The sequence below is a fragment of the Crocuta crocuta genome, unplaced genomic scaffold, assembly GCF_008692635.1.
Source record: "Crocuta crocuta isolate KB4526 unplaced genomic scaffold, BGI_CrCroc_1.0 scaffold369, whole genome shotgun sequence".
NCBI lineage: Eukaryota > Metazoa > Chordata > Mammalia > Carnivora > Hyaenidae > Crocuta > Crocuta crocuta.
The window spans coordinates 1,416,931-1,443,735 of record NW_027529441.1 but is presented as its reverse complement, the minus strand read 5'-3'; the positions used below and the strand labels follow the sequence as shown (position 1 = coordinate 1,443,735).

Sequence of the window (26,805 nt, the reverse complement as noted above, 5' to 3'; positions counted from 1 at the left end):
TGCACTCTGAGCTTATTCTCAGACATTCTCTCTCATTCCAAAGTAATCTCCCTTCTCCTTATAGCTCCTTTCAACATTTCCATAGCTTACAAACCCCTACTAACAAGCTCCTATTCTTCTATTTTGACACTGCCTCTTGCAGACTTTTTTTTTTTCAGTTTTTAACTGGTTAGTAGGACTGGCTTAAAAATACTTTGAGTGTTTAAACCTGATGCCTAATGTGATGATTTGTAAATATGTGCTGATTTCTTCAATTTCTTTTTTCCTGAAGTGCCAATTTAAATTTTATGGTTTTTTCCTAGAGAGGTATTTACATGAAAGTTTGCTTCATATTTCAAATTGCAAAACAGAATCACAATTAAGACAAAATGCCCAATAAAATGTTTATATTTATATTTTATTATGAGAAATAAATGATGATGAGTTTTTGGGCAGGGAAATGATAGGTGATAAATATATAAATGATCACTCCATGTTCTTTATTTTTTTAACATTTATTTATTTTTGAGACAGAGAGAGACAAAGCACAAGCTGGGGAGGGACAGAGAAAGAGGAAGACAGAATCTGAAACAGGCTCCATGCGGAGCTCAAACCCACGGACCACAAAATCATGACCTGTGCCAAAGTCAGACGCTCAACAAACTGAGCCACCCAGGCTCTCCATCACTCCATGTACTTCAAATCCCACAATTTAATTGTACTCACAAAGGGGTGTGTGTGCACATCTCTTTGTATTATATGTATGTGTGTGTGTGGTATTTGGTGTGTGTGAATGAATATATATATATTTTTTTCTTATGAATGAAGCAGTGTATGGAAGAGTACAGTGATGAATAGTTATACTGATTTCAAGACTGATTCAGAGGAGTTAACCATTCTGGTGCTGTCATTCCTTGTAAATAATTATGGAGAAGTATCAGTTGCATTAAGAAAGATGTATAAAAATCCTACAAAGTAAGAAGAGAGGAGGAATTTCCAACAACAACAACAACAACAATTTAGTTTATGATCAGAGACAAAGGTAAGCAAGATGTGTCCTCAATGAGAAAAACATTGTGGTTCATGCACAGAGTTATTCAAGTAAAGAATAACTGATGGTTGGGAAGCATATTAACTTAAAACCAGGGTGGATCATAAAGTATATTCTTTCTATGGCTTTGTTTAGGGCAATGGCATTAAAGAAGTGATGTTTTAGGAATACATATTTTCTCTGCAATGTGCATCATAGGATGAATTCTTAAAAGCAAGAAGGACCACTTGAGAAGCTCTTATAATATCCCATCATAGAATGAAATAAGAAAACTGTACTGGAAATGATGAACATAAGATACAGTATTAACAATCAATAGCATTTGTGCAGATAGAGACAAGTATAAGATGTACATGCCATAGTTATTATTTTTCCTTGTTAAGTGTGTTCTACTATAGTTCTTCAGGTTAGCTTTATTAAAAAAAAAACAATATCAGGTTCTAAGATTGCTCAGTACATTTATTTATAATGCAAAATTTTAAATAATTATAATGAAATTAATTTCTTTGGATTTCTAGTTAGTCATCAATCAGTTGCAAGGGAAACATATTTGTGAACACCCAGGAATGAGAACTCATCCAGGTAACTTAATTATAATAATTAAAAGAAAGTTTTATGAAACTAAATATTTTCATGCCAAAACCCACTTTGGAAAGCCATTTTGGTTCCTCTACTCAGAATTTAAGACACAATTATCTGCTGTGCAGGAAGTAAGTTTTGAGGTGTTTCTTGGTAATTATGATTAATATACAAATAGAAATTGCATAAAAGTATAATTAGATAAAATCAACCATATAATGCTCTCTCATCCAGGTATTTTCACCTGGAAACCAAAATGACACTGTAGGTGGAGATAGTGTGAGATCAAACTTTCGTTTTTTGTAGTCCCGTGGGTATCTATTTCTCTGTTCCTAGGATCAAGGACAGCACTTTTATTCAGGCCTCTGACCCTGAAAACGTGGACTCCACTCCCATTTCTATTCCTATCATCACTCAAATAATCAGTCTGCATGGCATTTTTTGAAATTTATCTCCTTAAACTCCTGTCCTTTCTATTCTAAACCCCACACACAGAGACAACATTAGAGTTGGAACCTCTTTGGCATATGACAGATTCCAGCATTTTAGCTGGCTTTCAGTGATTTCTTTCAGACTCATTTTTGCTCTGTGCCACTACTATTTTTGAAATCTGTGGCCATATGAAATAAAAACCATTTCACTTAGTATTTAAAGATGTCCATGTGCTATATTCACTCTAAACAACCCAACATTGACCAGAAATCTCCCATTTCTGATATATCCTCTGGATTATATTTTCTTCTTCTTCCCCATGACAGCGCACAAGCTGTCCTGTTCTTTGGCTATGCTTTGCTATAATTTGTTTAAAATAACACTGCAGCAAGGTGCACAGGAAGTACAATTCTATTCAATACATCTCTCCACATCCCTTAAGTCCTGTAGGTCTTCTTACAAAATAAAACACTTAATTGGTTTTGAAATTATAGAAATGAAAAAAATTAAATAGGGAAAAGTAGGTAGTACAGTAGAAACAAACTCCATAAATCAATTATTTGTGTAAACAATATATATCAATTCAAGGTTAAATAGAGCTTCACATACTTGCTTCACGGCAGCATCACTTTTGATCTTCTGTTCTATAAATATTTCAATGTCTATCTGGTAGGTGTAAAAATTCTTTAAAACAAAGTATTAAATGTGTGATTTTTAATTATTACTTAATTCTCCGGAATTTCAGACCCTTTATTTAAAGTTTTCTGTCAGGCTGGATTTAACGTTGTGTAAGTAACTACTAACCACAAAACTGAGGAGTCAGGTTTCTAGCTTGAAACAATGAAACACATCACCCAAACCACTCCTCAATTCACTAAGTCATCAAGAAGGTCAGCACAAGCTATTATTTTATTGACCCATTCCCGAGGTACCAGTGAGGGTTCACTGAAGATCCCCGAAGACTTGTGTAGCTTATCTAATTAAGTGAGCGTTGTATTGGTAATCACATCATGTTTAAATTAAAAGATGAAGATTAGGAAACCAGAGACTCTAAAATATGATATAAAGATGAATAGCCTGTCTAAAGTTTGAGGGAAGACTCCGGAGAAAACACCTGCGATAAGATCCCTCTCAAGACTTAAGTGAGGAACAAATACCAGTATTCAACCTGAGTTGGAAAAATTATCGAAACATTGATTCAAGCTTCAATTAAAAAAAAAAGTATGAATAAAAGTGGTAAAACCTCAAAAGTTAAATAGTTACGTATCACAGTGTTAAAATAATAAAGTGAGTCTGAACATAGAAAACAAAATTTCTCAGGCTATTTCTTTTATAGAGACAAAAGCTAATGGTGTGGGCAGTGTGACTGGGAACACGGGGTGTGGATGGACAAGACTCAAACAATGTATAATACTCTTGTCATTGGTTTCCAAGGAGGTGCTGGATAAAAGGGTTTCCTGAACAGAGACTGAGCAAAAAGGTATGCACGGCTCTTGCTCACAGATATGTTAACAATAAGTTCTTAAAGAGAAAATATGCTCAAAAATATTTTTTCCTGATATACTAAGGTGAAAGTACTTGTTATATTAAGCTAATAACTTTCCAAAAGAAGTGTCACTATATTCATAAAAATAAGGTTATATCTAAATACACGTTTCTACAGGATGTCAAATACAAAAGAAGAAATATATGAATAAGTTATGACACGTGATATACAGTGGACCTACTGGCTGGAAGTTTAGAAGACCATTTCTAAGGAAGTAAATAATTATATGGGGAAAGTGTGTTTCAAAGAAATATATTGCTCAAATATGCTGAAATTATGAATAATGAGTGCAGTTAGGTAGACAAATATGACTGAAACAAGATGTAGAAAGTTGACAAAGTTTATTGGGAAATATGCCCACAAATATCACAAAAGAGATAAAGAAGGAAGCTATGTATCAATAACAGGAGAAGGCATCATGAGAAGATAGCCAGCTTGGGTGACGAATTCTGGATGAGGGAAATAAATCATTGCAGATGGACAGTGTTTTCAGTAAAATCCGGAGGACCAGTATCTTCCATAGAAAGAAGGATGAAAGTAACCACAGCCACAACCACCATAGCCTCCAAGACCATAGGTGGAACCATAACCGTAGCCCAGGCCACCAAAACCACCAAGGCCATAGCCAAGGCCTCCATAGTAGTTGCCGTAATAGTAGCTCATTGTGTCAGGGCTTGAGGATTTGGTTGGCAGTTGAAGGTGACTTTCCAGAGAATGCATATCACCATCTGCATGCTGACTTTTATACTCCCTCAACAGGGGTGTGGTAAACCACGACACTCAAGCTGCATTCTCTTTAAAAACCCATCTCTGGTGAAAAATGGTACTATTAATCCAAGCCTTTCTTATTAAGGGTAGCTTCAAAAATGCATGGAATGTTTTAGTTTTCCTTTGAAAATATCTCAACTTTCATTTTCCTTTCATCAGAGCCTAAAATTACTCATGTTTCTACAGTTAAAACATAATTATTAGGCTTCCTTACAATACATAGACCACTTCTGGCATTTTCTGAAATCTTTGTCATTGCCAGATATCTTCTTCATGTTTTCTCACACTCAATTTTTGTCTATTTTAAATATTATGTTTGCTATCTCTTTTTCCCTTTTGGCTTTTAATGAACCAGGAGGCTTAGTATTAAATAATCATGAATGATTGAAATTAATCCAAGTTAATACAAATTGAAGACAGCTCAGTCTGAAGAAAAAGAGAAAATATTTTCCATTCCTTTTTGTTTGTGTTTTCTGTGTGATCACATTTCAGTATCTTTCATTTGTAAATACAAACTCTATAGGAGAATATTCAAGTCATAATATAAGTAATACTCTTTGTATTAGTTTTTCTTAGGACTGCTATAAAAAATTACCACAAAATTGGTGCTTTTAAACAAGAGAAATAATTCAAAATCTAGATAATGGCATTGCCATGTGCTCCCCATGAAAGCTCTAAGGAAGGATCACACCTTATCTTTTCCTAGCTTCTCATGGTGCTTGAAATTCTTAGCTTTTCTGGTCTTGTTGCTACATCATTTTATTTCTGCCTCAATCATCATATGGTCTTCATCTTTCTCTGTGTGTGTGTGTGTGTGTGTGTGTGTGTGTGTGTGTGTCTAAACCTGTCCTCTTACAAAAACAGCAGCCATTGAATTCTAATCCTAATTCCTGATTCTAATTCCTAATTAAGTATGACCTCATCTTAACTTGATTATGTCTGTAGAAACCTTATTTCCAAATAAGTGCACATATATAAGTACCTGAGATTAAGACTTCAAGATTTTTTGGGGGAAGTGATTCAACCCCTCAACATTGCCTTTCCTATGAAACATGCCTCTTCTGTCAGATTGTACTGCAACAATTTAGGTGAGTTGAGATGAGTTTGCAACAAGGGCCCTTCCTGTATAGTTCTTAGTCAGCTAGGGTTGAAAGGAAAAGTGTACATGAGATTTGGAAGACAGAAATTTAGCAAAAGCTTAATTTCTCAGCCCTGCCCTTTGGGAAGCAGGTAAACTAGAAGGGGTTAGGTACAAGGAATGGCCTTTCCTCCAGGGCTCTAGAACAAGGTTCTGGTAGTCTATTGCCTGGATCTTGACCTGTGAGGAAGGTTCTGGGCGTATTTCTTTATGGTTTTTATTTATTTATTTAGATTCAAGTTAGTTAACATCACAGTGTGGTATTGGTTTCAGGAGTAGAACCCAGTGGTTCATCACTTACATATAACACCCAGTGCTCATCCCAACAAGTGCCCTCCTTAATGCCCATGTAGCCCATCCCCCCAGCCACCTCCCCTCCGGCAACCCTCAGTTTGTTCTCTGAATTTAAGAGTCTCTTACAGTTTGCCTGCCTCTCTGTTTTTATCTTCTGTTTCCTTCCCTTCCTCTATATTCATCTGTTGTGTTTCTTAAATCCCACATATGAATGAAATTAGGTGATATTTGTCTTTCTCTGGCTGACTTATTTCACTTAGCATAATACACTCTAGCTCTATCCACATTATTACAAATGGCAAGATTTCATTCTTTTTCATCATTAAGTGGTATTACATTGTGTGTGTGTGTGTGTGTATATAAGTGGTATTACATTGTGTGTGTGTGTGTATATATACCACATCTTTTTTATCCATTCATCAGTGGATAGACATTTGGGTTGTCTCCACAATTTGGCTATTGTTGATAATGCTGCTATAGACATCAGGATGCAGGTGCACCTTCAAATCAGCATTTTTGTATCTCTGGGATAATTACCTAGCAGTGCAATTGCTGAGTTATAGGGTAGCTCTACTTACAATTTTTGATGAACTTCCACAGTGTTTTCCACTGTGGCTGCAGCATTTTTCATTCCCACCAACAGTGCGAAAGTGTTTACCTTTCTCTATATCCTCGCCAGCATCTGTTGTTTCCTGAGTTGTTAATTTTACTCATTGTAATGGGAATAATGTGGTATCTCATTGTGGTTTTGATTTGTATTTTCCTGATGATGAGTGATGTTGAGCATCTTTTCATGTGTATTTGAAAGAATAACTCTTCCTCTCCCCCAGCCAAAGAAAAGAGGGGAGCTTTCTCAAATGTTTGCAGTGAGACCTCAATAGAGCTCCTACATATAAAGCCCCCTAAAAGTGTGAGCCCCTCTGAGAGTCAAGTCCTTAGGAATTTCTTACTCTCATACTAACCCACACTCAGCCTCCGGCAATTTATGAAAATAACATTTTAAGTATTTATACCAGTTTCTTCTTTTAATTTTTTAAATGTTTTATTTATTTATGAGAGAGAGACAGCATGAGCAGGACAGGGTCAGAGAGAGAGGGGGACACAGAATCTGAAACAGGCTCCAGGCTCTGAGCTAGCTGTCAGCACAGAGCCCGACGCGGAGCTCATACCCACGAACTGTGAGATCATGGCCTGAGCTGAAGTCAGACGCTTAACCAACTGAGCCACCCGGGCGCCCCAAGTATTTATACCAGTTTCTGACTTCTGTTGATAAGCAGAACTCAGCTGTCACTCTGGAACCTCTCATCTCTGGATTTTAGGGGTGGTTTGTTCTGCAAACTCAGTTCTCTGTTAGATTCTAGAAAAGTTATTGAGTTTTAGTTTGTTCAGCCTCTTCTTGTTGTGAGGATCAGAGTGACAATTTCGGACTCTTGCTATGTCAGAGCTAAAATGGAAGTCCTAACCTTTTATTGAATAGGAAATAGAGCAGTTATTTATAGCATGAAAGACTTTACATCATAGGTTGTACACAAAACGAATTACAAGTGAAACGAAGATTCATTCAATCAAATGATATGTTGTATTGAATATCTGAAATATGAAAGTTATTTCACTTTGCTTTGGAAAAGTACTTCATAAAGGGAAATATATAAATGGCTACTTATGGTGTTAGAAAATCTGCCTGTTAGCTGTGATTTGAAAATGTGTGTGTCTGAGATGCCCAGGGTTTTCTGAGTATTTTAGGCTGTAGTCAGAGAGGAGGATAGTTGGGGGTACAGACTGGGCCACAGGAGACTGTATGGAGAAATGCAGATAGAGACTCCTATTTCAAAAGCAGTTTAAAAGAGCTTAAGATTTCTATGGACTAGATTCATTCATCAAAGAATTCTATAGAAGGTGGGACACACTGGATAAGAAGGATGTAAAAAATTCAATAAAACATCAAAGGGAGAGGGAGAAACCGGAAGGAGGCAGTGACTTCAGCCAATGCTGTGAGGCAAGACTAGGCTCCATGTGTCCTCAATGAGAAAGTTGGTATGCCGACTTGGAGCAAAGCTGAGATAAAAAGTATTAAATTGAGGAGGTATACAATTTCCCGTACAATAAGGGAAAGGGCAGAGAAGTGATCTCATCTATAGGCTGTATTTCACCTGTATGTGAAATCATAGAACAGGGAGCCAAACGGTGGTTCCTGGGGCTTCAGGCTCTGGAAAATGAGGAGATGTTGGTTCAAGACCATAAACTTCCAGTTATAAGATGAATAAGTTCTGGGGATCTTATGTACAGCATGGCTATAGTTAGCAGTACTCTATTATATACTTGCAAGTTGCTAAGAGAGTAAATCTTAGATGTTCATTACACACACACACACACACACACACACACACACACCATACAGGTAATTATGAGGTGATGTAAGTGTTAACTAACCCTCTGTGGTAACCATTTCACCATACATAGTGATACATACATACATACATCAGCATGCCATATACCTTCAACTTACACATTGTTATATGTCAATTATACTTCAATAAAGTTGGGAAAATTGAAATAAGATGAAAAAAAGGGTTTGAGATTTGGGGTTGAAAAGATGGTTTTATATGGAAAGGCATCCTCTAATTTGTGGCCAGCAAAGTACTACAAGAAAAAACAAAGTTGAAATTTTAGATGTAGTTGTTTTGGTGCAAGTTGGATGATATGGGGAAATTTGAAGAATAAGGTGACCAGTCAGATAATGTGGCAATTATCATGGTGGGATACAGTCAGAGCTGAGATTAGAGCTCCATTAGGGGAATGGCAAGGAAAGAATGGTTAGAAGATGCATTGTGGTAAAGAATAGTACTTACAAACTTCACTGAAGAAAATGGAAACATTACCAAAATACAAGTTTTTATTGTTTGCATTATTTTGTTTTCATCATAAAAAGATAACTTTTAAGTAAATATAAATCGATAAAAACTGACTTCCTGTCAAAAGTAGAGCATTATGACCAAAATTTACTTTTAAAAAAAGGAATGGGTCGTTGGAGGATGATCACTTTCCAAACTGGAGTTGGATAAAATATTTATTTATCATTAGATAGCTGAACCTCTAAAGTTACCTTTTGGTAGCTTCCACTGTAAAATATAGATTTTTTTTTCCAATTTTTTTTTGTTTTTATTGTTCTCAAATACTTTTCTCTCCAAAATTATTGACTACGTATAAAATGCAATGGCCTCCTGCATATATATTACTACACATTTGAGGATTTTATTCATTTTTCTGAAGGTGAATTTTGAGATGTTTGCTAGTGAATAAAGTGAATATTTAGAGAGCAATTAAAAACAATAAAGCAGTTAAATATTCTCCTATAATGACATCATACCTTTGAAATCTAAGAATGGTATGACTATCATATTTGATATTTTTAAAACTCCTTCCTTAATATAATATGCTCAGTATATTCAGTAAAAATTGGGAAAAAATAGCTATAATGGCCAGAAATAAAATATACCCTGAAAAATGTTGCTTTAGTAAGATCATATATATAAATTAAACAAATCATTGTCCATTAACTAACTAATAAGTAGATTTAAACAAAAACAAAATACCTATAAAATATTTTTATCAAATAAAAATATTAATGTGTGGTTTTGCAGTATTTTATTGTTTTGAATTTGAAACACTCTCTCTCTCCAAGAGGATCATGTTATTATGGATCTTCCTTCCTTCCTTCCTTCCTTCCTTCCTTCCTTCCTTCCTTCCTTCCTTCTTTCCTTCTTTCTTTTCTTTCTCTTTCTTTCTTTCTTTCTTTCTTTCTTTCTTTCTTTCTTTCTTTCTTTCTTTCTTTCTTTCTTTCTTTCTTTTACTTATTTACTAAAGAAACAGTATATTTGGGTATCAATGTGATGATCTAAATTGAGTTTCTCTTGGGATGCCTAGGTGGCTCAGTTGGTTAAGTATCTGACTTCGGCTCAGGTCATGGTCTCAAGGTTCATGGGTTCGAGCCCCGCATCGGGATCTGTGCTGACAGCTAGCTCAGAGCCTGGAGCCTGCGTCAGATTCTGTGTCTCCCTCTCTTTCTGACCTTGCCCTGCTCATGCTGTCTCTCTTTCTCATAAATAAATAAAAAACATGAAAAAGAGATTTTAAAAAAATTAAAAAATAGAGTTTTTCTTCAGTATCTTCCCCTCAAAGTCCACAAAATATGAAGGAAACAAATCCCATTACCACTCAGTTAAAGCTCCCAGTAAACTGTATTCCTTTTGATAATTCAATACTTCTCCTCATATCACCATTTTCCCATTATTTCATAGAATCTATATTTTGCTCTTTATGCCCATGGCAGTGCCATTCTGTTCTCCTCTTCTGATATTTCATTTCCCTATTAATTCAAATGCATTTTTAAGTGAAGATGCTATAAATTTCTTATGCCACACAATAGAATATTTACTTATGGTCATATTTTCTAACAAATTTTATTACAGAAAGAGGTAATATAAGAATATACAACGTGGTAAAAGAGACCATTATATACATAATTCATCTTCAGAAATGAGGCAAGTGGTGACAAACACTATCATTAAATCATACTTCACTTCCTAAAGATAGTTTCAATGAACACACAAAAATTTTTTCCTTTGAAATTTTAATTTCTCAGAACGAGTTTTACTGAATAGCCAGTGATTGTTTTAATTTCAAAGCTAACACACATATTTTCACATGAAAATCTTAGTATTTTGGCTCCTATTTCACATATGCTGGTTTTTTTCAGTTATGATGATAAATTTATTGCGTTTATTTTACTTTAAGTCCAGTATAGTTAATGTACAGTGTAGTATTAGTTTCAGGAGTACAATATAGTGATTCAATATTTCCATACAACACCTGGTGCTCATCATATCAAGTTCCCGCCCTTATCCCCATCACTTATTTCACCCATCTGCCCACCCACCTCCCCCTCTGGTAACAAGCAGTTTGTTCTCTGTAGTTAAGAATCTTTCTTTGTTCCATTTTCATATTTATTCTTCATCTGGTTTTTCTCTCAAATTGTAAGCTTTAAAGCTTATGTATTTAGGCTTTATGAATCTTCTTGGAATGTAGTACAATGTCATAGATTTTTTTAAGCAATAAATGTTATCCTATAATAAAATCACATAAATATACCTGAAAAAAAAAAAAAGAATCTTTCTTTGTTCCTCTCTTTCTCTCTGCTTCTGTCTGTCTGTCTCCCTCTCCCTCTCTCTCTCCCTGTCTCTCTCTTCCTCTCCTTTTGCTCATAAACTGGGGTTTTTAATCATTGTCAAATTATTTCTCCTTCACTTTATCTTAGACTGCGTTTTCATTAAACACAATATTTTCTCAACATTTTCTTCTCTGTGATTCAATATTCTAATGTAATAATTATGGGGAAAAATCTCAATGAGCATTTTTACTTTGACATCACAAGAATGTATTTATATAAAAACATGTTTATGTAAAAACATAAGTGCTTATCTTTTCCTCTTTGTTTGTGTATTTTGAGGGATAATTTTCTAAGTACCTTTATAGTTTGAGACAATATTCAAATCTTGTCAAAATATCACCAAAGGCTAACTCTTCAACACCTTTTCTCCTGATACTTTATGTGGAACACACATTCCACCTAGATGAATCCTCTCAAATGGTTTCTTAAAACCTCAGCTGGTTTTCTTTCTCTATGCATTTCCTCAGAACATTTTACTCTCCATGAGGTTTTTCCTGATAGCGTCCCTCAACAATTTTAGCCCATAAATAACTGCTGATCTTCTTCAACTCTTCTATGTGTTATTTATTGGTCTTCACCACCTTGAAAAACAAGTTTTTCATTTTGTAATCATTATAAACTCTTTGAGTTCAAGGATTCAGCATTTATATCCCTGAGGCCTAATATAATATCTTGTAAAAGTAAACATAATGAGTTTCTGTGAAATTTCCAAATGTTTATTTTCCTGAAATACTAATTTAAATATGTAGCATTATTTTATAGAAGACATTGTAGGTGTTTTCATGAAGAAACATCAAATTTCAAGTTTCAAAGGGAAAGGTCTATGAAAAAAGACTGATATTCAATCAACAAAACAGAGCTTAATTGAATTTTGACTATATTGAAAAAGTATTTGAAGGGCTTTAGGGCTGGAATATGGTTGATAGTAAGCATACAGTACTATTCTATTAACAAGAAAAGCCCATCATTTAATCATAGTAAAATATGAATGTAGGTGTATTATATGTATTGTGTGTGTGTAAATATGCATATGTGTCGTTTTGCATAAACACAATATGGCAATTTAGAGAACAAAATAAAGAGTAGCTACACTGTTTTTTATAATATATATATTTTTTTATTCTGGAGAGAGAGAGAGTGGGAGGGGCAAAATGAGAGAGAGAGAGAATTCAAAGAAGGCTCTGCACTGACAGGTTGACAGCAGAGAGCTGGATGTGGGGCTGGAACTCATGAACCCTGAGATCATGACCCAAGATGAAGTTGGACACTTAACCAACTGAGTCATGCAGGCACCCCTATACTGATTTTAAGGGTGGTTTAGAGGAGTTGACTATTATTGTGAGGGTTGAATTGTCCTACAAAATAAATATGGAGATGTAAATCTAGCACGATGGATGAAAACACAGCAAACTAAGACAAATGAAGATTCCATCAAGGCCCATTGGCTTCAGTAAATAATTAGAGATGAAAGCAATCAGGGCTTATCTGCAATGAGCAAAACACTATGATCTTAGCACTGAGTTTACGAATAGCTGATGATTGGCAAATCATTTAGGTTAGAATCAGGCTTGAGCTATGAATTATATTCTATGTTTTATCAGGACACTGAGAAGAGTAAAGTGAGAGTTTAGGAAAACTTATTTTCTGTGAAGTGTGGATTATATATAAAATTCTTGAAAGCAGAAATCCTACTTTCGGATGGTAAAGGCTGAAATTAAGTTTCAATAAAAGTAGTAGAAACGCACACAGGCAAAAGTAGTAGACACAAGATGCATTATGAAAAGTCAGTAGTACTTGCATGATTTTTATAAATAAATGGAAAACTTTAAAAACTCCAGATATTCTTTTTAAAACTCCTCCAGGTAGTCTTTTATTTGTTTCTGTTACTATTTAAAGGAAATATTTGAAATTTATGTAGATTAAATTTACATCAAAAAAAAGAAATAGCATCAGACCCTAAGATTTCTCTTTGCTTCTATTTAAAATGTATGTTTTAACATTCATGTTGAAGTTCATTGCTTGGAACATCAATGCAGTTGACAATCACTTGAGTGAGATGAATATTTGGAAACACATAAAAATAGGACTCTTAATTGTAGAGAACAAACTGATAATTACTGGAGTGGAGGGGAGTGGGAGATGGGTTAAACACTTGATGGGCACTAAGAAGGGCACTTGTGATGAGCAGTGGAATTTATATATATGTGATGAATCACTAAATTCTACACTTGAAACTAATATTGCACTGTATGTTAATGAGCTGGAATTTAAATAAAAACTTGGGGAAACAAAAAAAGGAAACACATAAAAATAGGATTTGGCAAAATTACTTTTTAATAGTGTAAGGAATCGATGGCAATGTAAAAATAAGGGGAAAAAATGAACAAAATGAAAATTTATTATTTTGTTGTTGAAGTCAGCATTGGAAAGTCACTTTGATTCTAAAATTAAAATGTTTCAACAGTAGAGCAAAGGCCAACCTTTGATAGGTTTCTTGGTAACTGTATTGAATCCTGTATATGGTCCCAGATTATTTAAGAACAAAAACAACCATATGCATAGTATAAGTCTATTTGACAGTAAAACTGAAATAATTGTGAATAGTCTGAGATCAAACCTCCACTAATTTCAATTCAAATGTTTGCCTACTTGTATCTTTTGGTTACAGTCATAGCAGCACTGCTCAGTCCTTGAAAACACGCACACACCTGGTGTTCTTTTCCCTCATCACTTATACTATCAGCCTTCTTGACATCTTTAAAATGTATCTCTTCAAACTCCTTTTGTTTTCATTCAGACCTCCAAACCTAGGCCCAGGGTCTGAGTTGCACATTCCGTGGCATATACCACAATTACTATGGCAGTACACGTGACTTCTAATCTTTTTTGCTTAAGCCTAGTTAACTTACGTGCTATAATTCTCTCTAAAAATTAACACAGGGGGCACCTGGGAGGCCCAGTTGTTAAGCGGCCGCCTTCAGGTCTGGTCATGATCTCGCAGTTGGTGGGTTTGAGCCCCGCGTCAGGCTCTGAGCTGTAAGCCTGCTTCGGATTCTGTGCCTCCCTCTCTCTGCCCCTCACCCGCTCACACTCTGTGTATCTCTCTCTTTCAAAAATAAACATTAAAAAAATCTTTTAATAAATAAATAAAAGTTAACAATAATAAAGTATGATGCAACAATCATGTTTCCTTTCAGCTGAGGGGGTCTACAAGCTTTCTTCATTTTAGTAATCCAAAGCCAACTCTTAAACTCTAATGTCCTTATTGTTCTGTGAGTGACATTGCATTCTCCTTTTCATGGCAATTAATATGAAGTTATAATTTTCTTTATATAATTACCTAAATTGTTTACTTTTTTTAGCAAGATGTATCCACTTCTGCATGTTTTTTCATTTCTACGTGTGGATATTTTCCTTCCTACAAAATAAAATATTTTGTTTGTTCTAAAATTTCAATTGTGAAAGTTTAAACAGATATGAAAGTGAAGGGGCTGGCATAATAAACCTTCATTACTTATTTAAAAGAATTTTTTTTAAATTTACATCCAAGCTAGTTAGCATATAGCGCAATAATGGTTTCAGGAGTAGAATCCAATGATTCATCCCTTTCTTATAACATCCAGTGCTCATCCCAGCAAGTGTCCTCCTTAATGTCCCTTCCCCTTTTATCCTATCACCCCCACCCAAAACCTCTCCAGCAACCCTGTTTGTTTTCTGTATTTAAGAGTCTCTTACAGTTTGTCTCCCTCTCTGCTTTTATATTTTTTTTGCATCCCTTCCCTTATGTTCATCTGTTTGTATCTTAAATTCCATATATGAGTGAAGTCATATGGTATTTATCTTTTACCAACTAAGTTTGCTTAGCATAATACACTCTAGTTCCATCTATGTTGTTGCAAATGGCAAGATTTCATTCTTTCTGATTGCTAAGTAATATTCCAGTGTGTGTGTGTGTGTGTGTTTGTGTGAGTGTGTGTGTATCACATCTTTATCCATTCATCAGTTGATGGACATTTGGGTTCTTTCCATACTTTGGCTACTGTCAATAGTACTGCTATAAACATTGGGGTGCATGAACCCCTTCAAAACAGCACTTCTCCTGTATCCTTTGGATAAATGCTTAGTAGTGCAATTGCTAGGCCGTAGGGTGGTTATATTCTTAATTTTTTTGACAAACCTCCACACTGTTTTCCAGAGTGACGGCACCAGTTTGCATTCCCACCACCAGTGCAAAAGGATTTCTCTTTCTACACATCCTCGCCAACATCTGTTGTTTCCTGAGTTGTTAATTTTAGCCATTCTGACAGGTTTGAGGTGGTATCTCATTGTGGTTTTGATTTGTATTTCCCTGATTATATCTGATATTGAACACTTTTTCATGTGTTTGTTAGCCATCCGGATGTCTTCTTTGGGAAAGTGTCTATTCATATCTTTTACCCATTTCTCCATTGGAGTATTTGTTTTTTGGGTGTTGAGTTCGATAAGTTCTTTATAGATTTTGGATGCTAACCCTTTATCCATTTGCAAATATCTTCTCCCATTACACCTGTTGCCTTTTAGTTTTTCTGCTTGTTTTCTTCACTGTGCAGAAACATTTTATCATGATGAGACTCCAATAGTTCACTTTTGCTTCTGCATGTTCTGAGACATGTCAAGTAAGAAGTTGGAAGAGGTTGTTGCCTCTACCTCTCTTACTATTTTGAATGACAACGTTGCTAGATAAAGAATTCTTGGCTGCATATTTTTCTGATTCAGCTGCTCCTGCTCTCCTTTCTGGCCTGCCAAATTTCTGTGGATAGGTCTTCTGTGAACCTGATCTGTCTTCCTTTGTAGGTTAAGGACTTATTTTCCCTTTCTTCTTTCATAATTCTTCCCTTTTCTATGTGTTTTGTGAATCATACTGTGATAATGCCTTGTGGATGCTCAGTTTTTGTTGACTCTAATGGGAGTTCTCTGTGCTTCTTGGATTTTGATGTCTGTCTTTCCCCAGAGTAGGAAAGTTTTCTGCTATAATTTGCTCACATAAACCGTCTATCCTCTTTTCCTGCTTCTCATCTTCTGGGACTCCTATGACTCAAATGTTATTCCTCTTTAATAAGTCACTGAGCTCTCTAATTCTTGTATCTTGCTCTTTTGCTTTAATTCCCCTCTTTTTTTTTCTGCTTCATTACTCTCCATAATTTTATCTTCTATATTGCTGATTCGCTGCTCTGCTTCATCCATCCTTGCTGCCATGGGAACCATTCGAGATTGCATATGAGTTATAGCATTTTTAATTTCAACCTGACTAGATTTTACTTCTTATATCCCTATAGAAAGAGAGTCTATGCTTTTCTCAACCCCGGTTAGCATTCTTATTATTGTGGTTCTAAATTTTATGTCAGATATCTTCTTATATGAATGTTGATTAAGCCCCTGGCTGTAATTTCTTTGCATCCTTCTTTTGGAGTGAATTCCTTTGTTTTGTATTTTGGAGGAAGAAAAAAGAGTTAATACAATAAAAAAATTAAAATTAAAAAATTAAAAACAACATAAAAAATAAAATAAAGGAAGATAGATCCTAGGTGTGTTTTGGTCTGGTTATTGAAAGAAACTTGATAGAATAGAGGAAAAAGGGAAAGAAAAGAAAAAAGAGAAGTAACAGAAGTTTAAAATTTCTAAAAATGTCTAATATAGAAGAAAATGAAATAAGAAGTGAAATGCAATAAAAATTAACAAAAAATAAAAACCATAGTGAAAAGGATTTGTTTTTTAAATAAAATAAAAATAAAAATAAATTTTCCCTTTTGCATCCAATAAAAAGAAAAGAAAGGAGAATAAAAAGGAAAAATAAAACAATTTAAACAAAAGCAAATAATAATAATAACAAATAAATGAACAAGTAAACAAAATGAAACTCGAATGAAGTTACATCCAGTTTCCCCTAGAACTCAAACTATGCAGCACGTTATGGTTCACACACTAAGCAGATGGAGAGATTTATGGTGGTCCTCTAGGGATTGGGCAGGGTTTGGTGTAATAGCTCCATTCTCCACTAGGTGGAATTGCATAGCTTACTGGGGTGGATTGGTGTGGCACATGGGTGTTTGCATGCATGTGCATAGGAGAGGTGAAAATGGCTTCACCCAGCTTCCTAGTCTCTGGCACAGGAACTTTGCACTCTCAAAGACCAGCAATCAAGCACCCTTCTTTGTCTCAGGCTTGCATCCTCTCCTCACTTCTACCCTGTCCATGCCTGAGCCATCAGCCTACCAGGCAGCACCTCCCTCACAAATTTTATCTCAGATTGGTCTGTGTTTCCAAACTCCTCACTGTAGAGAAGCCTGCAGCTTAGACCCATTCTGACTCTCAGGAAGGGCCTCACTGAGCATTTGCCAAGTGCCAGCTTGCTCCAGAAAACGTTTGTCTGATCACACAATGGCAAAGGTTCAAAGATGATGGCAAATCACAACACACCAGCACCAGGGTTCACTGCATTCTGGTGTTTTTGTTCCAACACCAGCAAACATGGCTGCTCTTCAAGTCCTTGCCTATATGGAGGCCATATGGCCCCTACCAAATGCACTACAAGCAGAGGAATTTCTTCTCCCCGTGTGGTCCACAGACCCCTCAGACTTCACTGCCTGTTCCTGAGGATGTGCTCTTTTTCTTCATCAGAGCACCACTAGGTATTGAGCTCTGGAATCTCCGACTCTGCATTCCACTGTTTATAGAGCCCTAATGGCATTGAAACTGTCTTCTTTCTCCCTGTCAATGGTTTTGAAGGGAAGAGATTCCTTATTCAGTCCCTTGTGAGTGTTTTCCACTCTTTCTCTTTCTCTCCAGCTCCTTTCAGGAGGAGTACTTTTCCTGCACTCTCCCAATTCACCACACTCTCCACGCCTTTCTCTGTCCTGTCTCTGTACAATCAGCTCCCTACCTTCTGCAGCTTCTTTCTCTACAAATTCACCTTTCCACACCATGTGCCTGCCAAGTTCCATGGCTCATGTTATGCAGATTTCTGTGTTAATCCTCAGATCAGTTTAAGTCTTAGGTGTGCAAAATGGTTTGGTGCTAATCTAGCTGCATTTCAGGAAGGAGAGAAGCTGAGAACTTCCATGCTGCTCTGCCACCTTGAAAAAAAGGACCCTTCCATTACTTATTTTAAACAATATCAACAGAATGTAAATTGTGCTTAATATATACCTACACCCATTTGTCTCCTCTTGTATTATTGTGAGACGAGTACATGATAACATATCATTGCATCTATAAATGTTTCACTACATATCTCTAAAATATGAGGTCTCTAAAAAATAATCAGTTCTAGTTGATTGTTGAATCTCATATTTCCTTATTGAGTTGAATCCCTGGATTCATTTTAGGTCACAGTAAATACCTGACATATGAAAGGCTGAAAAATGCTGATTATGGATATAATCCATGAGAATCATAAATTATCTCTAACAACACCATTATCAAGAACAAACATTAAAACTATTTTTATGGTATATTGATTTATAAAATATGATGTATGTTATATCAATATATGCTGATACATATCTCTATATGTAGATATATTGCTATATATAAGTTTTTTACTGGTATCCACTGTAGTCTTTGAACACATTGTTACCAATACCTGTGAAAATCACTTGATAACCATTAAGACCAAAGAAATTCCCTAAATTAAGTAAGAATTGTATCTGGGATTACATCATATAAGATCAAAAAGTGAAGATTTGAAGTTAGTAATGAGTCTTATGCTTGAGTTAAGGGGAGAAAGAGAAAACCTGCATAAAATCTCTTTCAAAATTTAAATGAAGAACCCATATCATTACTGAATCTGAGCTGGAAAAGCAATAGAAATATTAATTCGAAATTGACTTCCATTTATTTAAGCAATAAAAATGGTAAAGGATAAAGTCTGGAAAAATAAGTATTATATGCAGCAATATTTAAATAATCAAGAAGATGTGAACAGAGACAAAAAGTCTCACACTCCTTACCTTTTTATAAAAAGCATAGCTGGAGGACAGTGTTAAAGAACTGTAGGTTTGCTCTTGGCTTCCAGGAAAGCACTTGGGTAGCATGCCACTGGAGACAGCAATAAGCAGTGGGCCATTGTATTTTGCAAAGCCTATGAAATAACAACCCCTCTGTCCTAAGACAGATTCTTCTCCATAAATGCACTTCATTTAATGTTCAAATTTGTACAAAGATCAGAATAGATGTTACATTAAATTTATAAATTTCTATATTAATCAAAATAATAATCGGAACTAGAAAAGTCTAACTTTATCTAGTAAAATTTATCTGGGGCAGCAAATTTCTTTAACTTTAACTTTGTTGTTTATAAAGCAATCTCAAGAGCTCCCCTCCCCCAAAAACCTGTGTAATGAGAAAGAAAAACAGCAAGCACCATGTGAAAATGAAGGATTTTCTGGCTAAAATTCTATGAGTATTGTTTTTAAGAACGAAATAATATTCTAAGGACGTTATCAATGAGATATGATAGATGTCAATGTTATAAATAAAATTTCATTTAGATTAAAATAAATACAATAAGATTTTAGATTTTATGATTTAAGTTTATTTTGAAATATATCCACAAATATTACAGAAGATATAAAGAATGAAGCTGCATGAGAATAATAGACTAGGAATGAGGACATCCATCTTGAGAGGTGAAATTCTTAATCAAGAAAATGGTTCCCTACTGATCCAGAGATAAGTTTTTGATGTATTCTTCAATGGGTATGGCAGTCTCTCAAATATGTCAAAGGTCATAGTGAAAAAATCAAAAGAACCATTTGATGAAAATGATAGAATATCCATGAATTTTTATGTAGTGGAAAATATTTTTAGTAAAATCCAGATGACCAGTATCTCCTATAGAAAGTGGGACGAAAGTAGCCACAGCCAAAGCCACCAAAACCACCAAGGCCATAGCCAAGGCCACCGTAGTAGTTGCCATAGTAGTAGCTCATTGTGTCAGGCCTTGAGGATTTGGTTAGATGTTGAGGATGACTTTCCAGAGAATGAATATCACTACTTGAACCCTGACTTTTATACTCCCTTGTTGTAGGTGTGGCTCACTCCTTAGGTATTTCTCATTCTTATTTCTTTTCAAAAATGTGCAAAACAGCCCAATTATACCTTTGCCTTGTGATTTTACAAGTTTTAATGCTACTGATGCATGATTTTATTTACTTATCTGCTTCATCTACACATCCTACAGCCAGAGTCTTTCAATAAAAGGTAATTACTGTGACGTCTTCAAAGCTTATGACTGATTAACATAATCTAACTGGATACTACTTGCAATGTGCCTTATTCTTGCATCATATTAATTTTTCTAGTCTCTTGCACTCATTATCTTCCTTTAGAAAAAACCAGAGCTCTCGTCCCAAGTCATAAATTGTTTTCCCATTTACTTGGAATGAGCTTGAAGATGTTAAAGCACATTGGTTGAGAGCCCAATATACAAAGCCATGCAGGCTTTTAATTAAAATCCTGATTCTATCCTTCACATGTTATATAAACTTGAGTATCATATGTGCAATGACAATAATAATTTCCATCTCTGTTTTTGACCTTTGCATCAAAGCTCCCTAAGCATAGAGCAACAAACCCTGCATACTTTAATCCTTTCTCAGCACACAAAAGTAATTATAGCAAAGGAATAAATATAGCATCATGAAAGATTCCTTTCTTATACAGCTTTGAAGATACTTAAAGGCATCCCGTGAAATTGAAACAGCCAGAAAAAAAAGTGTACTAGAATTTATATCTGTTAAATGAAAGCGTAATATCTGTATCATTTGGGGAGAAAACTACGCTTAATTAGTTCTTAGATATTTGAATTACAGTAAGCTTGTATCATTCTAAGAAGGGACGATATTAAATAAGTTAATTTTATTTGGATCTCTCATAAGCAATCATTAATGAATATAATTGAAAAGAGAATATATTGTTCTTTGTAAAAATATTAGCAAAACCCAAGTGAAAAAAGTTCACATTGATTAATAAAGTAATTTTATTAAAAACATGCACAGATATCCTCTTGATGGAATAAGGAAGTTGTCACAATGTTGATAAAAGAAATTCTCTCTAGATGGGTGAGATTCTAAATCAGAGAAACAGGCTCCCTTATTTCACCTTGCTCCTGAGTATGCAGTCCACAGGATGCTTCATTAGTGGTCCATGCTAGGCTATCAGGAGAGTAGTTGCAAAAAAGAGTTCAAGACTATGCATGATTTTAATGATACTGAAGGAATAACAGAAGAAATAGATTACAATAATAAAGGTCCAAAAGACAGAGCTCAACAAAAGGTTTAATAAAATGTAAAAAAACAATTTCTTCTCTAGAAAGAAAGTAGTTTGTGGTCATGGCATAAATCATCAAATTGACCAGATTTTAAACCCAGGCCACGAACAGGTCAAAAGCAATCAATAGTTTAGCCTGCCATTCTTGTTACACAGTAGCTCATGGGAGCTAGAGAGAAGTTTTGACGGTGAAGGTGTGCCTTTTGATTTCAAAGGACACCATCAACCTGACTACCCTGATTCATCTTTAAGAATAGCTAGCATTACCAAATTATTCTTCTTACTAATTCCCCAAGAAATGAAGAAAAATATGTAGCTGCTTTGTGACTTTAAGCTGTTTAAATTTTATTAGTTTTACATTTGATACTTCTCATGGTTGACATTCCTCAGTCCCAGTTTCTTTCAAACTCTTGCTACTGCTGTATCCTTGCTATTTGACCTTCATAAAGTATTTAACCTATTTCTGTTTTCTTATCTCTGTGATGATAACATTTTTTGTGAAAGATTGAGTAAAGACTTAACTAAGTAAAATGGATTCTCAAAAATTAGAAGCTAAGGAAAAAAGCAACATATATACAAATTTTCATTAGTTATACACAGCTGCAATGAATGTATTTGTTCTTACTTGATAGCAATTGCTCCCAAGGAATTTCCAAAGATGTTACAAAAATAGTGAGGGCAAGCCTCTTCATAGAGCTAGAGGAGTAATGAAAAATCTTTGTTAGTCAAAGTAGCCAAAATAACAAATTCTATAATAATGTTTGCCATGAGATAGTGCCAGAGTTTGCAGTTCTGTGCAATTTATAGAAAGGGAGAAGAAATTATGAGGACTTAAGCTACAGGAATGCAAGTCAGGGATAAGTAACTAAATTCAAGTATTAAGGCAGTTATCCAAGCCCTATACCTAAAATTAGAATACCTGTGAAGGATGTGAGAAGCACTGAATAATCTTAAAAGCTCTCTCTCAAGAACGTATCTTAGCTAAATTATTATGAAAATAATTTCTAAAAAATTGTTCCTAATAATCCCAGAGGAAAAATAATTGTTCAGTATGAAAATATATTCCTTAGACATTGCACAACTTACATAAAACATGTTTGTCTAAATGCATGAACAAGAAACCAAATTTGCAAAGCCAATAAAATTAGTTTATTGGAAACATGACCACGATTATTACCATGAATAAGGAAGTTAGTGCCATGTTAATTAGCCACAATAATAAGAGAAATCAGTCCTTGATATTAAAACTAGTCCGGAGGGAAGTGGTTTGGGTGGGTTTTTACCTTTTGTAGCCAAAGGTGGGCTCTAAATAAAGTAGTTGAAATTAAAGAAATCCAAAGTGAAAATAACATTGACAAGATAGAAGAACTCAGTAGAATAGACCATACTAATGATATAAAAAATACAAGCTTCCTTATTTTGCATTCACATTTATACTTACATTTGTATTTTTTAATTTATTTAAGTATAGTTGACACATAATGTTATATTGGTTCTAGGTGTACACCATAGTGATTCAATAACTGTATATTTATACATTATGCTATGCCCACCACAAGTGTAGCTACCTTCTGTCACCACTGAGCTTCTTAATAAAACAAGTTTTTCAGTACAATAGAAAAAAAAACAAACATGTTCCATAAAAAGAAGGACAGTGGAAACCACAGCTATATCCACCATGTCTATCAATCTGTAGCTAGGAGCAGAGACAGAACCAGGACCATACCAAATCTACCATAGTAGATCTATAGACGCTCATAATGCCACCACCTACATGGGTCTTTTTACAGTCTTTCATGGAAGGGAGTGGCCAATTGCACATCCAGAAATTCTTATTTGATGAGAGTAAGTTTCAAGCATCAGTATTTTTAAAGGCTCCCCATAGGATCCTAGGGTAAAGCAAGGGTTGACAACTAATAATTTAGGGACATAACAGTGATCCCAATTTGGGATTCAGTTGTGCCCTATTTACTTAGAACTCATTTTATGTCAATTTTCTATGTTTAGATATAAAGCTTAAAACAAAATACCTATCTTCATTATTTACCCAAAGGATACAATAAAACATGTTCAGAGGGGCACATGCACCCCATTGTTTATAGCAGCATTATCACCAATAGCCAAACTATGGAGAGAGCCCAAATGTCCACTAAGTGATGAATGGATAAAGAAGATGTGATATAGACAGATAGAGATATATAGGTATATGTAAATATTACTCAGACACCAAAAAGAATGAAATCTTGCCTTTTGCAATAATATGGATGGAGCTAGAGTGTATTATGATAAGCTAAATAAGTCAGTCAAAGAAAGACGAATACCATAAGATTTCACTCATATGTGGAATTTAAGAAACAAAACAGATGAACATTTGGGAGATGAGGGAAAGAGAAGAGAGGGAAACAAACCATAAAAGACTCTTAAAGAGAGAACAAACTGAGGGTTGATGGAGGGAGATGGGTGGATGGTTGGCTAAATGGGTGATGGTGTTTTAAAATGAGAATTAGTATGATGATATAGAAAGAAAGTTATTGTGGCTAGATTGTGGTTAACAGAAGGAGATAATGGTGGAAGAGAAAGTCAGAAAGTTAGGCAGGGTTTAGATTATACAGAGCCTTATGTACCTTGATGATTTTTAATGGAATTCCAGGTTTAATGGAAATGTACAGAAGATGTTTAAGAGAAGGTGATGATCTAACTGACAACTTGCTGCTGTATGGTTTGTGAATGGCAATAGCTCAAGAACGGAAGCTTGGAATCCAAAGTTATTGCAGTAATTAACACAAGAGATGATGTTCGACTCAATAAGGGTGTGCTAGTGGATAGGACATAGATGGTATAAGGAAAAGAAGAATATAGGATGCCATCTTGGTATGGGGTTTAAGGAATTTGCCATTATATTTGAGGGGAAGCCTGGTTGGAGGCAGGATATAAAAAGATCAAGACATCAGATGTGGACACAGAAATATTTGTTTAAAACACTGAAAAGGTAGTAGGACATGCAATGGGAGACTTGAAGGATAGTCTACAGCATAAGACTGTGTGGANGGGGATGAGCACTGAGTGTTATGTGGAAACTAATTTGACAATAAACTATTTGGAAAAAAAAAATGAAAAAAAAAATAAAATTTAAAAGGAAAAAAAAAAAAAGACTGTGTGGAATAGTTAGAGAGAATGTAGGTAGATAGGGGTTCAGACCTGGCATATAAAGGTAGGAAAGAGACCAGGAATCCAGCAAAGAAGTCTGAGATAGGGTGCTCAGTGTTGTAGAAGGAACGTGACATAATGTGATCAGATAAATGAAGAAAAATTTTCAATAGGAGTAATTAGTAAATTCAGTGTAAATGCTACTGATGGGCAATTGAAAAATAAGAGACCTGAAGAGGGGTTGGCTTCTAGTACACAAGTGGAAGAATGGCTTTTAGACAGAACAAGGACCATTCATGCACTGTAATATGCAGAAGGTACATTGTATGTTTGCTGAGGAATGATTATGTTAGGCAGAGTTCTAAAGACATTCCATCAAGTTTTCTGTCTCCTGGTTACTTAATCACAGATGGATCAAGGTACCATTGAAGGGTCTTTCAGAGGTAACTAGTTATTAATCAGCTGACCTGAGAATAGGGAGATTTTTCCTGAATCATTCCAGTGAGCCCAATGTAATCACATGGGCTTTTTAATTTTTTTTTTTTACTGTTTATTTATCTTTGAGAGAGAGACAGAGCATGAGTCGGGGAGGGGCTGAGACAGAGGAGACACAGAATCTGAAACAGACTCCAGGGACTAAGCTGTCAGCACAGAGCCTGATGAGGAGCTCAAACTCGGGGACAGTAAGATCATGACCTGAGCTGAAGTCATGATCATGACGCTAAACCAACTGAGCCACCCAGGCACTCCCACATGGGCTTTTTAAAAGCAGAGAGAACAGCAGAGAAGTTAAATATGTCAAAAGAGAGAAGCAGAGAGATGAGGCAGAAATGGAGGTCAAATATTAGACCCGTAAGGAGAATTTGACCTGCCATTTCTGGCTTTGAAGATGGAGGAAAAGGGTCTATGAGTCACAGAATACCAATGGCTTCTAGAGGCTGAAAAGGGAAGTGTGACCTCACTCTTACAACCACAGGAACTTAATTCTGGCAACAACTAGATGGAGCTTGGAGGCAAATTCAAACCGAGAACCTCCAGAAATAAATGCAGCCCGCCAATAAATTTGATCTGGTATTGTAAGACTAAACAGATAGTCACCGGAACCATTTTGTGCCTAGATCTGAGTTGTTCCGAACCACGAGGTTAATCTATACCATGGAATACTACATGGCAATGAGAAAGAATGAAATCTGGCCATGTGTAGCAACATGGATGGACCTTGAGGGTGTTATGCTGAGCGAAATAAGTCAGGCAGAGAAGGACTAATATCATATGTTTGCACATATAGGAGGATTAGGAGGAACTTGATGGAGGAAGAAGGGGGAGAAGAAGGGGGGAAATGGTGGGGGAAAAGGAGAGAGGCAAACCATGAGAGACTCTTGAATGCTGACAAAAACTGAGGACTGATGGATGTGGGGGTGAGGGGGGATGGGCATGGAGGAGGGCACTTGTGGGGATGAGCACTGGGTGTTATGTGGAAACTAATTTGACAATAAACTATTTGTAAAAAAAAAAAAAAAGTTGGATGCTTAAAAAAAAGATAATCCATTACAGTAGCAATAAGAAATTAATAAAATGATGGTTGGTAGACGTTTAATTCTCTATTGTTCTTACTTTTTCAGTGAAATTCGAAACAAGTCATATAAGTTGGATGAAGAGTAAAACAGTGTCAGGCACTTAAAAAATGATGAAGAATGTAATCATTATTTTAGTCATTCGCAAAGAGAATTTAGTAGGGAAATGGAGAATTTCTGAGCATGGCTAAATGCCTAATTGAGACAAAATTATGAATTTAATATAAGACAATTCAACAAGGCTAGACTTCTCTAGATCAATACCCCTATATATGAACAAACATGGAAAAGGCAGAGGTAAGCAAAGATTGGGATTTTAAAAGTCTGATACCACCAGTAAAGTGAGGTGACAGATTTAAGGGTGTAGCAAAGCTGTGATTAGAATACTGTACAGTTGATAATACTGTGCCAGTAAAAGTAGAATGAGAACAAAGGTGGTATACAGTAGAAATTTGATGAGATCTGTAGTTTATCGTTGAAAGATGGGACAAGAATCATTTTTAAAAATGAAGATAGTAATAAAACCCCTAAAAATGGGAAGTAGAAAACAAAAACAGCTGAAGATTCAAGGTTGAGACCAGGGCGCATAGGAAATCTAAGAGGATGATGAGAGGCAAACACCAGGGTTAAAACAAGGAAAAGAAGATTGACTGAGTGTCTAAATCCAAATGTATCAATAAGGTTTCAACAAGAACAGGCATAAATTTCAAGATATCTCTACCCACTGAAACAGCAGAGACAGGATCCTAGATTCAGCCAACA

The 26,805-nt window shown here is 35.4% G+C and overlaps 1 long non-coding RNA gene across 1 annotated transcript; it reads left to right on the top strand.

Moving 5' to 3' along the window:
* The first annotated feature begins 863 nt into the window (after positions 1 to 863).
* LOC144228344 (uncharacterized) lies at positions 864 to 26,196 on the top strand. Its single transcript, XR_013334168.1, has 4 exons — positions 864 to 1,021; positions 1,549 to 1,612; positions 3,476 to 3,521; positions 26,092 to 26,196. It is a non-coding gene; the product is annotated as an uncharacterized LOC144228344 (long non-coding RNA).
* Positions 26,197 to 26,805: the final 609 nt, after the last annotated feature.